The sequence below is a fragment of the Benincasa hispida genome, chromosome 9 (genome assembly GCF_009727055.1).
Source record: "Benincasa hispida cultivar B227 chromosome 9, ASM972705v1, whole genome shotgun sequence".
Classification (NCBI taxonomy): Eukaryota; Viridiplantae; Streptophyta; class Magnoliopsida; order Cucurbitales; family Cucurbitaceae; genus Benincasa; species Benincasa hispida.
The window spans coordinates 42,779,494-42,796,099 of NC_052357.1; positions in this window are offsets into that span (position 1 = coordinate 42,779,494).

Genomic DNA, 16,606 nt, shown 5'->3' on the forward strand with positions numbered 1-16,606 from the left:
GAATCCCGAAGGAGACACAAACTGGTGAATCCCGAAGGAGACACAAACTGGTGAACCCCGAAGGAGACACAAACTGGTGAATCCCGAAGGAGACACAAACTGGTGAATCCCGAAGGAGACACAAACTGGTGAATCCTGAAGGAAACACAAACTGGTGAATTCCGAAGGAAATACAAACTGGTAAATCCCGAAGGAAACACAAAATCTAATGGGCATCTAACTAATCAGTAAGGAAATTTACACAGTCTCAACATCATAATCATCACTGTACGAATCTATGACATACATATAAACCTCAACATCATGGTTCTACAACATACACATATACCTCAACATCATGGTTCTACAACATACATGTATACCTCAATATCATCAAATCAAATACAACCATGGAAGCACATACCATCTCATACTAGCATTCAAGTGTCTATGTGCATAAATAAATAATTCAGATCTCGTAATAGAACATACTTTAATCATGTTATACTATCAATCTTTCATGTTGTCATCTGCCATACCTTCATTTAACATGCTAGCATACATCTAATGCTTGACCCGTGGGCAGTTCCAGTAGTAAGATTACTTACCTTGATATTAGGTCGAACCAAAAAGCAATTGAATCTTTGTGAAATTCTTGAATCCTTAATCAAGCCTAAACATAAACCAAGCTTTAAAATTAATAGTTAAGGCCAAATTCCAAACACCCAAATATTACAACATATTTTCAGATAACCTTACCTAAGGTATGGTCCAATTCGAATTCACCTTCCAAACCTCCAATTTTAAGCCCAAATAATTAGCAAACAAACTCTTCTTCATCTTGAATGAAATTCTTGAATCAAACCCCCTAATCATAATTTGAAATTAGGTTTACATGATTAAAAGCTTGAATCAAATACATACTTCACTAACCAAATGTCTCAAATAAATTATCCATATGTAGCTTCGTCAAAAATCACTTCCAAATGACTTTACCAAAATTTCTCAACAACCAAAATAAATCCGCAAGTGGTAGTCAAATGCAATAGAATTTACCAAAAACTCGCTAAAACAACTCCAACTTCACTGAACAAACACCTCAATACTTCACAAACTGAATCGCAGGTCTGAAACACAATAGGTATGCAACACAATTGAATGCCAAAAGTAAATGAGTATTCAAGAAATCAACACGAAAAACAAGCCCAAACGGAAAAAATCTTACCCAATACGATAAGAATTCAGTGAACGGCAAAAGCGAACGAACGCTGAGTAGTGGTGGACGGAGGTCATGAAAGAGAAACTAGTTATCACGGACGGCTTTGGGCGGCGTGACGGACTCACGAACGTGAGGACAGAAAAGGGGGGTGGGGTTTGACTTTTTATAAAAAAAATACATATATATATTTATATTCCTCTTCCCGGTTTATACTATTAAATTCCTTTTCATTTCAAAAGAAAATTAATTCCAGGCACATTAAATTTCCAAATTTGATAATCCTTCACGTCAACAATTAATTCCCGCACTTACACTTGAATTTCAAAAATGCCCTCCACTAATAATAATTACTGAAATTCCAAATAATAAAGTTACTGAAATTACATTATTAGTAAAAATGTGCGGGTTGTTACATTCTTCCCCTCCTCAAAGAAATTTTCGTCCTCGAAAATTCATTCTTGAAAAAAAAAAACTCCGGAGGTGTTACACTTCTTCCTCCTCAAAGAAATTTCGTCCTCGAAAGTTCGTTCCTGAAAAATCTCTTGGGTACTGAGCTCATCTCATTCTCTACTCTTAAGTGACTCCTTGAACTAATGATTCTCCACAAGGACTTTCACAAGCGCCATCCCCCTGTGGCGCAACGTCTTTACCTCTCTGCCGAGAAATTCTAAACCGGCTTCTCCCTCGTAGCTTCAAGTTGTCATTCAACTGCAATGGCTTAAAGTCAACTACATGGGACGGATCTGTCAGAAAAAAACAAAAAAAAATTTAAAAAAAAAAAAAAAAAAAAAAAAAAAAAAAAAAAAAAAAAAAAAAAAAAAAAAAAAAAAAAAAAAAGAAAAAAAAAAAAAAAAAAAAAAACAAAAAAAAAACATACCTTCCTCAAACAATAGAAAATGTGAAGACATTTATGAAGCTGAAGTCAAATGCTAGGAGGTAACGCAATCAAGTAACAGCTACAGGGCCAAATTCACGCTCTACAGACGCTCGAAGGCCAATGACCTCGATACCTCAAGCTTCTCTTTCCTGTTAAACCTCATAATACGTGCCACCCTTAAGAACACTTTATCACCAATCTTAAATTCCCGGTCTTTACGTCTCACATCAGCATAGCTTTTCTGTCTGCTCTGAGCTGGTTGCATACGAGCTCTGATCTTCTGTATTGCCTCATTCGTGGTCTGCACTAGCTCAGGACCTAGCAACTTCCTTTCACCAACCTCACCCGGCATACTGGAGACTTGCAACTCTTTCCATATAGGGCCTCAAATGGCAATGTGCCAATGGCAGTCCGAATTCCATTAAATGCAGGTGAGAGTCCCAACTCCCTGAAAACTTTAGTGCACAAGCGCACAACATATCTTCCAATATATGGTTCAGACGTTCTATTAGACCATCAGTCTATGGGTGAAAAATTGTACCAAAATCCAATCGAGTACCCAATGCTAACTGGAGACTCTTAAAAAAAAATAGATGCAAAACGAGGGTCATCGTTTGACATAGTTGAAACTAGTACCAAAAGAGGTGTAACAACCCCTTCCATAAATAACTATGAAACATAAGATGTTGAAAATCGACAACACTTTTACACATCCAAGCTGAAAACTGTGAAAATGGTCATGAAATTAAGAAAGGCTTATATACTAAAAACATATATCTGAGCTTACCATTCTGCCATAGGGAAAACTTCACATGAGCAGTGAAGAACTGGTCACGCTATATAATGCATCATCTGAAGAAATGTACCAGAACAAATCTAGTCAACTGAAAACTGCCTCTACTCTAGAAGCGCTGACCGTGATGTCTTTCTTTGGGTCTACATGTTTGAAAATACTCTGTCTAATTAAGTCTCACATTCATGAGAAACTCATATGAGGCTCTATGCTGTCATGAGCTATAAAACTTGTTTGAGCCATCCTCATATTATTCTTTGGGCTTGAAATAATCACATATCATTACTTAGACCCCGCTGCGAACAAGTCCAGAATTCCCCCCGAAAATGAGGTTTTGAAGTCCATGGATGCTAAAGCATAAGTTAATTGATAACACATTTTTATAACCTCGTAATAACCGTAATTAATCCTTGAAGTCATTTTTTTTAACAATAAAACCTTCTTGATTCATAAGTTCTAGCTTGGATTACTCGTACTCCCTAAAGCTAGTTAACTCATTGCCCATGCAAGAGAATACATACTATCTTGTAATGTTCTAAGCCCACTTTTAGTAACTTCTTACTATCAACTCAACTTTATTGCCAAGTCTATCCCTTATACCAATGGTTATATTGGAAGATCCAACTTACTTACTTTTGTGCATATACCATTATTGTCTACCTCAAATTGGATTATTTTCTTTTCTCAATCAAATCGATAGTCTTACTAGTTCATGTTTCCAACACTTGCACACAAAGTCAAAATCCCTTAAATCTTACTAATGCCTAAATGTTTTACGTCTTAACTAATGAAGCCTCAACATACCATATCAATAATTCTCGAACATCTACTATTACTAGTAACTCCATTTTAACTTATCCCTTCTCAACCTTCTATTTCGGTAACAGATTCTTATGTTAAAACAAAGTTCCATACCCATCACCTACATAAGCTATCTTTCCATCTAACATATATTGTCCTGAAGTTTCACATGATAATGAGGTATTCTTCTTTTACACCAAAACAAATACCTTGTAACCCTTCTTATCAAGCCTTCAAACCATACTTAACTAGGAGTTTCGAACATATTAAATTTCTTTCTCTTTCCAAAAGAGTAAACTTTCTTGGATACTTTTCTCTCATTCACTCTTATCTCTGATAAAACCACTAAATTCAAGACACATCCCTTTTTTTCCACTTTCCATGTGGAACATAATCTCTTTACTAAATTATATTTTACTTAACTCCTCCATAAATCTTATCTCTCTCACTAAGAATTTCCATCTTGTAGAATTCCTCTTTGCCAATTTGCATACGTTTAAACTCCAAAAGACTTTTGTTTCTTCAAATCAGTCTAACTTGGATCTCCTTAACACAATAAGGCTTTGGTTTAGTCTAGATATACTAATATAATCCTTCAACCTAAACAAATAACACCTTGCTTTAACCCCTTTAAGTCCAAGGTCATGTCCAACTATTTTAGCTTCCTTTAATGACATCTACCTAGCTAGTTATTCCAAAAGAATTCTTTATATCATTACACATACTTTACCTAGTTCATCAAGTTGTAGTTATCCAAATGATTATGACTTATGAATCCTCTCTAAAATTCTTCTCGAAATGTTGGATTTTTAATATCTCAAAACCTTTAATAAATCTATAGACTCTTCTTCTTTCCCTCCTTATTCATAAAACAACTTTTAACCTTATACTTGAGCACTGACCTGTGTATTTATACTACCACCGATTGCACTATCCAACACAAAACATAACACTAGTCCTTGATCAATTCTTGTCTCGACAATTTTATTCTTTGGCTTAAACATTTAAATACCTTCATTCCTAAATTGTCATAACTCTACATAGTTTCATCAACCTTTAACATTGCTAAACTAAGGTATATATTTGTTCATTTCTAACATAATTTCCATGAGATTAACTAGTGCCAAGTGTCACACCCCCTCCCAGATTACCTTCTTAATTTGAAAGAGGATATGACCATGGTAGTTACTAGCCCTACTGCCAGCACTTACCACCTTAGACTTCCAATCTAAATGCCAACCTGTTAAACATTAATAATGTATGCATACAGTATGCCTCCTTAAGGTTCTACATAATATTATATAAACACGTTCATACGGCCATGACATAACATCTAAGGGAAAAATATCCACAGATGGGCCCAAACAACTCTAACAAAGCCCTAGTCCCTCTCAAAACATGTGTGCATAAATAGATCATCAACCTAAGTCTTCTTAATAAGCCAGGCCTTTCAATGGCAAGCAGCAATAGGATCAACCTTAAGGAATCTGACCACTACCTGAAAAAGGAAAACACAGAAAATCTGTGAGCTAGTAGCCCAGTGAGTGACTATAGAATCATATTACGTCATGCATTACATCACTATAAACATGTAAGTATATTGATGAGTATCTCAAGCAACTTTCTCTAAATATAGCTTAAAACCATTCTTGTACATCATTAAACATCATTATTCCTTAGTTGAGAACGAGCCTACAACGCTCTAGCTCTCAACGTCTATTACCGGCCAAGAGACCCATACTTCGGCCTCCCTTTGGTGGCGTATGGCCTAGGAGACCCATACTTCGGTCTCTCATTCAGAACTACCTACGTGCACATGGAGTTTTCTAAGTACTGTCAATACCTTAGGTACTATTACCCAGATACCTTCTCTATGTCCTTCAGTATCAGGTTATTTCGTAGCATCAAATTAAGTTTCATTGCATATCATTTACACAAGAACTCATTCTATCATAGCCTTTCTCTAGGAAGCATATTTCAACATTAGAATCTTAACTTTTGTAATGACTTCCCAAAATACCTTGACCTGTGTTAAACATATACAAGTCGGGGAAGATACGTTAAGCTATTCATTAACCATTTGTTGTTTGAGGAGTATAAATTCACCATTAACATCACTGTAACTTACTTGGCCTTATATGCATAAGTATTGAAAACATTAAGTTCGCTTAGTTACTCACAACTTGTCAGGGCTCTTAACGGTTTATACGCCTCTCCTAGCTCTTTTTGGCTTGAAAGAATATAATTCCCAATTAAACCGCTTAGAATTCTTAGCAAAATACCTCAAATAGTTCATTAACTAATGGAACTTTCATCAACAAAGACAACATTACTAGCGAGATTATCATCATTAGTGAATTCATCCTCATGAGCGAGATCCTCATCATGAGCGAGATCAAGCTTTTCTGAGCAACATTTTCATCCTAGCGATAATCACCTCCTTTAACAAACTTAGCTTCCTCACCAGCGAGATTCAGCCCTCATTTCTAGTGAGATTTCCTCCTTGAGCGAGATCCTCATCACAAAATCAGCGAGATTATCATCCTGAGCGAGATCCTCATCCCCCTTATCTCGCTCTTGCTCTCCACGGTGAGCTGTTTGCTTGTTCTTCCCAAGCAGTTGTCTGCTTTTGCACAGATTCTCTATTTCAACTTCAAAAATTCATAACTCAAAATCCAGAACTCTTTTCAAGAAACTTTCTTCTACAAACTTGTTTAGAATTGAGTTACTTACCTTAAAAGTTTAGCCGAAAATTCCTTATGGTTTGGCCTGGAGCTTCCAATCTTCACCTCGAGCTCCGATTAATTCGAGATTCTGCCTCTTCTGAAAATTCTTCACTTTTTGTTCTTCTCCTCTTGCAATCTTTCTCCGGCAAGACAACCTCGAAAGCTAGATTCTCTCAGCTTTCAAATGGCACCGATTTCACTAAATTTGCTCATGCCAATTGCCGAAACCATGCTTTTGAAGTTCTCCTTCCTTTTAATCTTCATGCCGCCTCCCGAGTTCAAGGATTAAACCGCCACGTCAACCCCACATTTAGTGCCTCCAGCCAAAGCCAATAAATGAGCTTCCTCATTTAATATATTTTTCTTTTCCTTTCTCCACAACTTCTATAAATAACCATAGATTTCTAATTGTTAAGTATTTAATATAACATTCCCTTAACTAGACATGCTTATCTAGGAAACTTAGAGTTCGGGGTTTACATTCACCTCCCTCTTAAAAGAAATTTCGTCCTCGAAATTTACCTGATATGTCATTTAAAAAGTTAAGGATATTTCTTCCTCATTTGTTCTTCAAGTTCCCAAGTAGCTTCCTCGATTCCATGATTACGCCATAGCACCTTCACCAAAGGAATCGTCTTATTTCTGAGTACTTGATCTTTCCTGTCTAAAATCTTGATGGCCTCTTCCTTGTAAGATAAATCTTCTTTGAGCTGTATTGGTTGTGCTACTAGTATGTGCATACGATTAGGCACGTATTTCCTTAACATTGACACATGAAATACGTCGTGAATACAAGTTAGCTCCATCGGCAACTGTAACCTATATGCTGCTGGACTGACTCGTTCTACAATTTCATATGGTTCAATGTACCATGGACTTAACTTTCCTTTTCTCCCGAACCGGAGAATTCCTTTCCATGGGGACAGCCGAAGAAATACCTGATCCCCGACTTTAAATTCTAATTCTCTTCTTCGCTTATAAGCATAGCTCTTCTGTCTATCACGAGTCGCCTTAAGGTTATCCCTGATAAGCTTCACATTCTCTGTTGTTTGTTGAACTAATTCTAGACCCAATAATTATCGTTCTCCGACTTCATTCCAGCATACTAGGGTTCTGCAAGGTCGGCCGTACAACGCTTCATAGGGAGCCATTCCGATACTAGAATGGTAGCTATTGTTATATGCAAATTAAATCAACGATAAGTGTGTATCCCAACTTCTTTTGAATTTTAATACACAAGCTCTCAACATATCTTCCAGTGTCTGTATAGTTCTTTCCGACTGTCCATCTGTTTGTGGATGAAAAGTCGTACTAAAATGCAATTTAGTGCCCATAGCCTTTTGTAAACTAGGCCAGAATTTTGAAGTAACCTCGAGTCTCGGTCTGACACTATCGACACTGGGGCTCCATATTGACTGATTATCCTATCCACATAAATCTTAACTAGACGGTATAGTGTAAAAGTAACTTTTACTAGTATAAACTTGACCTTCTTGGTTAGTCTATCGACTATTACCCAAATGCCATCGTATCCTAAGGGCATCCTAGGAAATCCAAATAGAAAGTCCATTGTTACATGCTTCCACTTCCACTCAGGCACTGGAAGTGGATTGAGTAATCCTGCTGGTCTTTGTCTCTCAGGTTTTACTTGTTGACAGACTATACATTGATCCACATATTCTACTGTGTTTTTCTTCATCCCAGTCCACCAGTAAGATCTCTTCAAAGTTCTATACATCTTGGTGCTTCCTGGATGCATAGCGTAAGCGGAACTATGTGCTTCCTCTAGAATGGCTTGTTTAAGTTGTGGCTTATTAGACACACATATCCTCCCCTCCTTTTCTAGTACATTATCTGCTCTCAGTTGAAAGTCAGCTTTGATGCCTTTACTTACATCATCAGGAATCTTCTAAATATCAGGGTTTTTCAACTGTTCCTGCTTAAGGTCTTCTACTAAGCTAGGCCTTACCTAGAATGTAGCTATCATTCCTCTTGACGGTCTAACTGATAAGGCAGTTCTAGAATTCTTGAACTCCTGCAATAGCATTCCTTTCATTGTACTAATAATGGCCTTGGGTCCCGAGGACTTCCTACTTAGTGCATCCACTACAATATTAGCCTTACCAGGGTGGTACTCGATGGAACAGTCATAATCTTTAATCAATTCAATCCATCTTCTTTGCCTTAGATTTAACTCTTTTTTATCAAAGATATATTTTAAACTTTTGTGATCTGTGAATATTCTACAGCGCTCTCCAAATAGGTAATGTCTCCACAACTTTAGAGCCAAAACAACTGCTGCCAATTCTAAATCATGCGTAGGATAAATGCTCTCGTGCTTCTTAAGTTGACGAGAGGCATATGCAATCACTTTCCCATCCTGCATCAACACACATCCAAATCCTTGTCGGGATGCGTCACAATAAATCTCAAATTCCTTGTCTGGAACAGGTAAGGTAAGCACTGGTGCTAATACTAGTCTCTGTTTTAGCTCCTGAAAATTATGCTCACATTCCAACGACCACTCAAACCGCACACCTTTCTTGGTCAAGTTCGTTAATGGAAGAGCTATCTTAGAGAAACCCTCCACAAACCTCTGGTAATAACCTGTCAAACCTAGGAAACTGCGTATCTCTGAAACAGTCGTGGGTCATTCCCAATTCACTATTGCTTTCGTCTTCTTGGAATCTACACTGATACCATCTGTTGAAACAATATGCCCAAGAAATACAACCCGATCTAACAAAAAATCACATTTACTGAACTTAGTATACAACTGCCTATCTCGTAGCGTCTTCAATACTATCCTCAGGTGGGTTATATGATCCTCCCTACTACCAGAATATACCAGTATATCATCAATGAATACTATCACGAACTGGTCCAAGTAGGGATGAAATGTCCTGTTCATAAGATCCATAAATACCGCAGGGGCATTTGTCAGTCCGAATGGCATTACTAGAAATTCATAGTGTCCATATCTTGTTCTAAATGCAGTTTTAGGAATGCTTCCTTCACCTTCAGTTGTTGATACCTCAATCTCAGGCCTATCTTTGAAAACACCGTAGCTCCTCTTAGCTGATCAAACAAATCATCAATGTGTGGTAAGGTATATTTATTCTTAATCGTTACCTTATTCAGCTGCCTATAGTCGATACACAATCAAAGTGTACCGTCTTTCTTCCTTACAAATAATACCGGAGCTCCCCAAGGTGATACACTTGGTCAAATGTATCCCTTGTCAATTAACTCCTGCAGCTGAACCTTTAATTCTTTTAACTCAGTTGGCGACATTCTATACGGTGCCTATGATATAGGAGTTGTTCTTGGAATTAAATCAATAGTGAACTCCACTTCTCTGTCGAGTGGCAATCCCGATAATTCCTTAGAAAATACATCCCGAAACTCATTTACCACGGGGACATCTTCTGGGTTCAGCTCTTTCCCTTGAGCAACCACTACGTGAGCCAGATAGGCTTTACATCCCTTGCTCAGCAGTTTCCTAGCTTTTACTGCTGATATCAGATTCCTCGTAGTTAATCTTCTAATTCCTACTAGTATTGCATCCTGGCCATTTGATTTTCTGAGCACTACCTCCTTCTTGTAACAGTCCATTGAAGCACGATACTTACTTACAAAATCCATCCCCAGGATAGCATCAAACTCCAGCAGCTCCAAAGGAAATAAATCAGCATAAAAGTCCTGATCATTGATCAGTATCTCACAATGATTATAACATTTATCTACTATTATCACATCTCCCAAAGGGGTAGAGATAAATAACTCTTCAGGCATAGGCTCAACCAACTTATCTATACTAAATGCATACATGCTAGATATAAATGAATGTGTGGCACCAGGGTCAAATAAAACATAAGCAGGCTGTCCACATAATATGACATTATTGGTCACAACATCTGGAGACTCTGTTGCCTCCTGGTGTGTCACGACATACACTCGCCCCTGTTGTTGGGGTCGACCTACGACATTCTTCTGCTTGGCACCACTTGACCCTTCACCTCGATTTCCAGTGCCCTTTGGTTTGTTAACTGTCTGGGAGGTTGTCTATTGTGCTGTTAGGGTGTCCCTGTTCACCTAGGGACAGTCCCTCTTGAAATGCCTTGCTTGTCCACATTGGAAACATACACCTCTTCCACTATAGCATACTCCAAGATGCCTCTTGCCACAACTAGGGCACGTTGGTTTAATGTTTGTGCTGGTTACCGACTTACCAGCTTGTGGCATCTCAGTCGGTAACTGCACTGGCTAAGGGTCTGATTCTCTTTTCCTGATCCCCTCAATTTTATTCCCTTGAATTGGCTTCCACTAGTCTGAATGCAGCTGAAGGTCGGATCCCCTGTCTCTAGGCCCTACTACTGCCTCACTACCCCTTGGAAAACTTCTCATCACTCCCAAACCCGTTCGACTTGTGTCGCCATTGTCTACTAACTGGCTAAAATCTAGCCAATTAGCGTGGATGTCACCGGAGTTCTGATTTCTTCTTCAAACCTTGTTCAAATTTCCTGCATCTATCTCTTCCTCGGAAATAATCGGCAGAGCATACTGTGATAACTCTATAAATTTCTGCTCATATTCTGCCACTGACATCATTCCCTGCGTCAGTCTGAGGAAACTCATCCCTTTTTGCATCTCGGAACGAACTGGGGTAATACTTGTCTTCAAAGGCCTTTCTGAACTCAGGCCAAACACGCATCGGTACTGGCTCGTCTGGTGGATATATTCCAACATTTCTCTACTCTTTCTATAATAGAAAGGTGGCAAGCCCTACTTTCCTTCCCTCTGGACAACTCATTAACATTGAAACATTTTTCAAACTACTATCCACCATAACTCAAATTTAGTTGGTTTGTTGTACTTTCAATGTTCACATGCCCCTAGGCTTTTAAACCTTTCCAAATACCAAATATTTCTTCTCGGGTCTACCGTACTGAGCCCAACACTGCTGCTCTCCAACCTCTGCTAATCCTGTCAAAAACCACATCTTCTAGCTAAGAATATGCCCTTGCCTGGGGAGTACTAGACTCTCTCTCAGACGTCGTCTCCTGACCCACTAGATCATTCACCTTCTTTTTCCCACCCGGTGGGTTCTTTCTAGCCTCCGAGCCCCTATTGATAGGGTCAGTATTCCTGCCTCCTGTCTGCTTACTCTGTCTGCCACTTTGCCTCGACATTTCACCTATTACAATGTACACATGTTAGGGACTCACACTTTAGGGGCTTAGACTTATGCATGAACTTTCCCTTCTATTCCCAAAACCTTATGCTCTGATACCAACTTGACACACCACCTCCCAGATTACCCTCTTAATTTGAAAGAGGATATGACTGTGGTAGTTACTAGCCCTACTGCCAGCACTTACCACCTTAGCCTTCCAATCTAAATGCCAACCTGTTAAACATTAATAATGTATGCATACAGTATGCCTTCTTAAGGTTCTACATAATATTATATAAACACATGCATACGGCCATGACATAACATCTAAGGGAAAAATATCCACAGATGGGCCCAAACAACTCTAACAAAGCCCTAATCCCTCTCAAAACATGTGTACATAAACAGATCATCAACCTAAGTCTTCTTAATAAGCCAGGCCTTTCAGTGGCAAGCAGCAACAGATCAACCTTGAGGAATCTGAACGTTACCTGAAAAAGGGAAACACATAAAATCTGTGAGCTAGTAGCCCAATGAGTGACTATAGAATCATATTACGTCATGCCTTTCATCACTATAAATATGTAAGTATATTGATGAGTATCTCAAGCAAATTTCTCTAAATATAGCTTAAAACCATTCTTGTACATCATTAAACATCATTATTCCTTAGTTGAGAACGAGCCTACAATGCTCTAGCTCCCAACGTTTATTACCGGCCAAGAGACCCATACTTCGACCTCTTTTTAGTGTTGTATGGCCTAGAAGACCCATACTTCGGCCTCTCATTCAGAACTACCTACGTGCACATGGAGTTTTCTAAGTACCGTCAATACCTTAGGTAATAGTATCCAGATACCTTCTCCATGTCTTTCAGTATCGGGTTATTTCGTAGCATCAAATTAAGTTTCATTGTATATCATTTACACAAGAACTCATTCTATCATAGCCTTCCTCTAGGAAGCATATTTCAACATTAGAATCTTAACTTTTGTAATGACTTCCCAACATACCTTGGCCTATGTTAAACAAATACAAGTCGGGGAAGATACGTTAAGCTATTCATTAACCATTTGTTGCTTGAGGGAGTATAAATTCACCATTAACATCATTGTAACTTACTTGGCCTTATATGCATAAGTATTGAAAACATTAAGTTCACTTAGTCACTCACAGCTCGTCAGGGCTCTTAACAGTTTATACGCCTCTCCTAGCTCTTCTTGGCCTAAAAGAACATAATTCCCGGTTAAACTACTTAGAATTCTTAGCAAAATACCTCAAATAGTTCATTTACTAATGAAACTTTCATCAACAAAAACAGTATTACTAGCGAGATGATCAACATGAGTGAATTCATCCTCATGAGCGAGATCTTCATGAGCGAAATCCTCATAAGCGAGATCCTCATGAGCGAAGTCCTCAGCATGAGCGAGATCAAGCTTTTCTGAGCAACATTTTCATCCTAGCGATACTCACCTCGTCTAACAAACATGGCTTCCTCACCAATGAGATTCAGCCCTCATTTCTAGCGAGATTTCCTCCTTGAGCGAGATCCTCATCACAAAATCAGCGAGATTATCATCCTGAGCGAGATCCTCATCCTCTTCATCTCTCCCTCGCTCTCCACAGTGAGCTGTTTGCTTGTTCTTCTCAAGCAGTTGTCTGCTTCTGCACAGATTCTCTATTTCAACTTAAAAAATTCATAACTCAAAATCCAGAACTCTTTTCAAGAAACTTTCTTCTACAAACTTGTTTAGAATTGAGTTACTTACCTTAAAAGTTCAGCCGAAAATTCCTTATGGTTTGGCCTGGAGCTTCCAATCTTCACCTCGGGCCCCGATTAATCCGAGATTCTGCCTCTTTTGCAAATTCTTCTCTTTTTGTTCTTTTCATCTTGTAGTCTTTCTCCTGCAAGACAACCTCGAAAACTAGATTCTCCCAGCTTTCAAATGACACCAATTTCACTAAATTTGCTCATGCCAATTGCCGAAACCATGCTTTTGAAGTTCCTCTTTCTTTTAATCTTCCTGCCACCTCTCGAGTTCAAGGATTAAACTGCCACGTCACCCCCACATTTAGTGCCTCCAGAAAAAGCCAATAAATGAGCTTCCTCATTTAATATGTTTTTCTTTTCCTTTCTCCCCAACTTCTATAAATAAACATAGATTTCTAATTGTTAAGTATTTAATATAACATTCCCTTGATTAGACATGCTTATCTAGGAAACTTAGAGTTCAGGGTTTGCACCAAGTGACTTCATAATTTACTCTATTTTATTTTTTCTCCTTTTGTAGTTTCGTACCTGATAATCCTCTTATAATAACTTCTAACGAGTCACTGACCTAGCATTAGAACATAACTTGTTCATTTAAGCTAAACAAATATTTTAATGTACAACTATCATAAAACTTGTAATTGATAAGACGTACCTGGCGATGACGAGGAATCCATTCATGGGCCACAGGGACAATCTAGACTTACATAGTAAGTCAGTCTAAAGAACCCAAAACATGGGCTCTGATACCAACTGTAACGACCCAACCCCATAGGACTTAAGTTAGGCAGTCACTAAATACATGCATGCATGGAACTCAAAACAACACTCAGTTATGGCGAAATAAATGCTAATTAAATAAGGTAAGTTCAAAAGACTTTCATTAAATTCAAATACTAAAACAATAGTAGGGTACCCATAAATCATAAAGGACAGTAAATGAGTCTGAAAAACGATTCTTAAAGTAAGTTTTAAACATCAAAACTAAAAGTTAAGAGAAACATGAAAAGAACTCTAAATTTCATGATGCGGAAGCGTAAAAACTAGTCCCAGTGGCTCGATCACGAATTCCGCTTGTCCATCGTCAGTGTATCTCTACCCTTACCTGAAATAACAACATGAGAAAGAATGAGTATAAAATACTCAGTAAGTAACCCTACTACTGGGGTCAGGCTTGGCATCTATGTCCTCTAGATACCCACCTCTAGTGAAACATATAAACTGCTCTAGTCCTTATGGGGCACATATGCACATGAAACAAGAAGAAGACTGAGTTCTATCCTACTGTAGTTAAGTATGCCCACTACCTCTGGTGAATCCCAAAGGAGACATAAACTGGTGAATCTTGAAGGAGACACAAACTAGTGAATTCCAAAGGAGACACAAATTGGTGAATCCTGAAGGAAACAAAAAATCTAATGGACATCTAACTAATAAGTAAGGACATTTGCACAGTCTCAACATCATAATCATCACTGTACGAATCTATGACATACATATAAACCTCAACATCATGGTTCTACAACATACATGTATACCTCAATATCATCAGATCAAATACAACCATAGAAGCACATACCATCTCATACTAGCATTCAAGTGTCTATGTGCATAAATAAATAATTCAGATCTTGTAACAGGACATACTTTAATCATGTTATACTATCAATCTTTCATGCTGTCATTCTGCCATAACCATCATTTAACATGTTAGCATACATCTAATGCCTTGCCCGTGGGCAGTTCCAGTAGTAAGATTACTTACCTTGATATTAGGTCGAACCAAAAAGCAATTGAATCTTTGTGAAATTCTTGAATCCTTAATCAAGCATAAACATAAACCAAGCTTTAAAATTAATAGTTAAGGCCAAATTCCAAACACCCAAATATTACAACATATTTTCAGATAACCTTACCTAAGGTGTGGTCCAATTTGAATTTACCTTCCAAACCTCCAATTTTAAGCTCAAATAATTAGCAAACCAAACTCTTCTTCATCTTGAATGAAATTCTTGAACCAACCCCCTAATCATAATTTGAAATTAGGCTTACATGATTAAGCTTGAATCAAATACATACTTCATTACCAATGTCTCTAATAAATTATCCATATGTAGCTTTGTCAAAAATCACTTCCAAATGACTTTACCAAAATTTCTCAACAACCAAAATTAATCCTCAAGAGGGTAGTCAAAGCATAGAACTTACCAAAACTCGCTAAAACAAACTCCAACTTCACTGAACAACACCTCAATACCTTCACAAACTTGAATCCAAAGTTGAAATACAATGGGTATCAACCAATTGATGCTAAAAGTAAATGAGTATTCAAGAATCAACCGAAAACAAACCCAAACGGCAGAAATCTTACCCAAATTGATAGATCCAGTGACGGCAAAAGCGAAGGACGCTTGAGTAGTGGTGGACGGAGGTCATGAAGAAGAAACTGACGTGGCAGCTTTGAGCGGTGTCAGACGGGCTCACGAACGTGAGGAAGAAAAGGGGGGTGGAGTTTGACTTTTTATAAAAAAAAAAAAACAACAACAACAACAATAATAATAATAATAAAACAAAAAAGGAAATAAATATAATTACATTTAATTCCTTTCCGTTTTATACTATTCAATTCCTTTCCGTTTCAAAAGAAAATTAATTCCTGCCATTAATTTCCAATTTGAATAATTTCACGTCAACAATTAAATTCTCGCGCTTACACTTGAATTCCAAAAATGCCCTCTAACTAATAAGAATTACTGAAATTCCAAATAATAAAGTTACTAAAATTACATTATTACTAAAAAATGCGTGGGGTGTTACAAGATCCCTACCAAAAACTAGCACACACGTGTTCGAGAACCTTGTAAAGACCGTCAGGTAACTTGAAGCAACTCATCATATAATTTGGGATGGCCTGGAGTACAATCTTGAAAAGCACCTCTTCCCTCCCCCCACCCGCACAAAGAGAAGAACTTTTCTTTCCAACCTTGGACCGTTTTCCAAACTTCCTCTTTAAGATCCTTAAAAACCTATCTTTTATCTTTGCATATAATATATGGAAGCCTAGGGTAGAATCCTAACGGAATAACAGCCTTCACTCCAAGCCACTCCTCAAGAATCTTATGCTTTCCCCAACTCACATTCTAACTGATCAGGAATATTGGCTTGCTTTTATTGATGGCCTAACCTAATGTCTTCTCGTAATCTCTTAGAATCTTCTTAAGCGTTCAACGATTCTTTTTAGAATCCCTTAGGAAGAAAAGA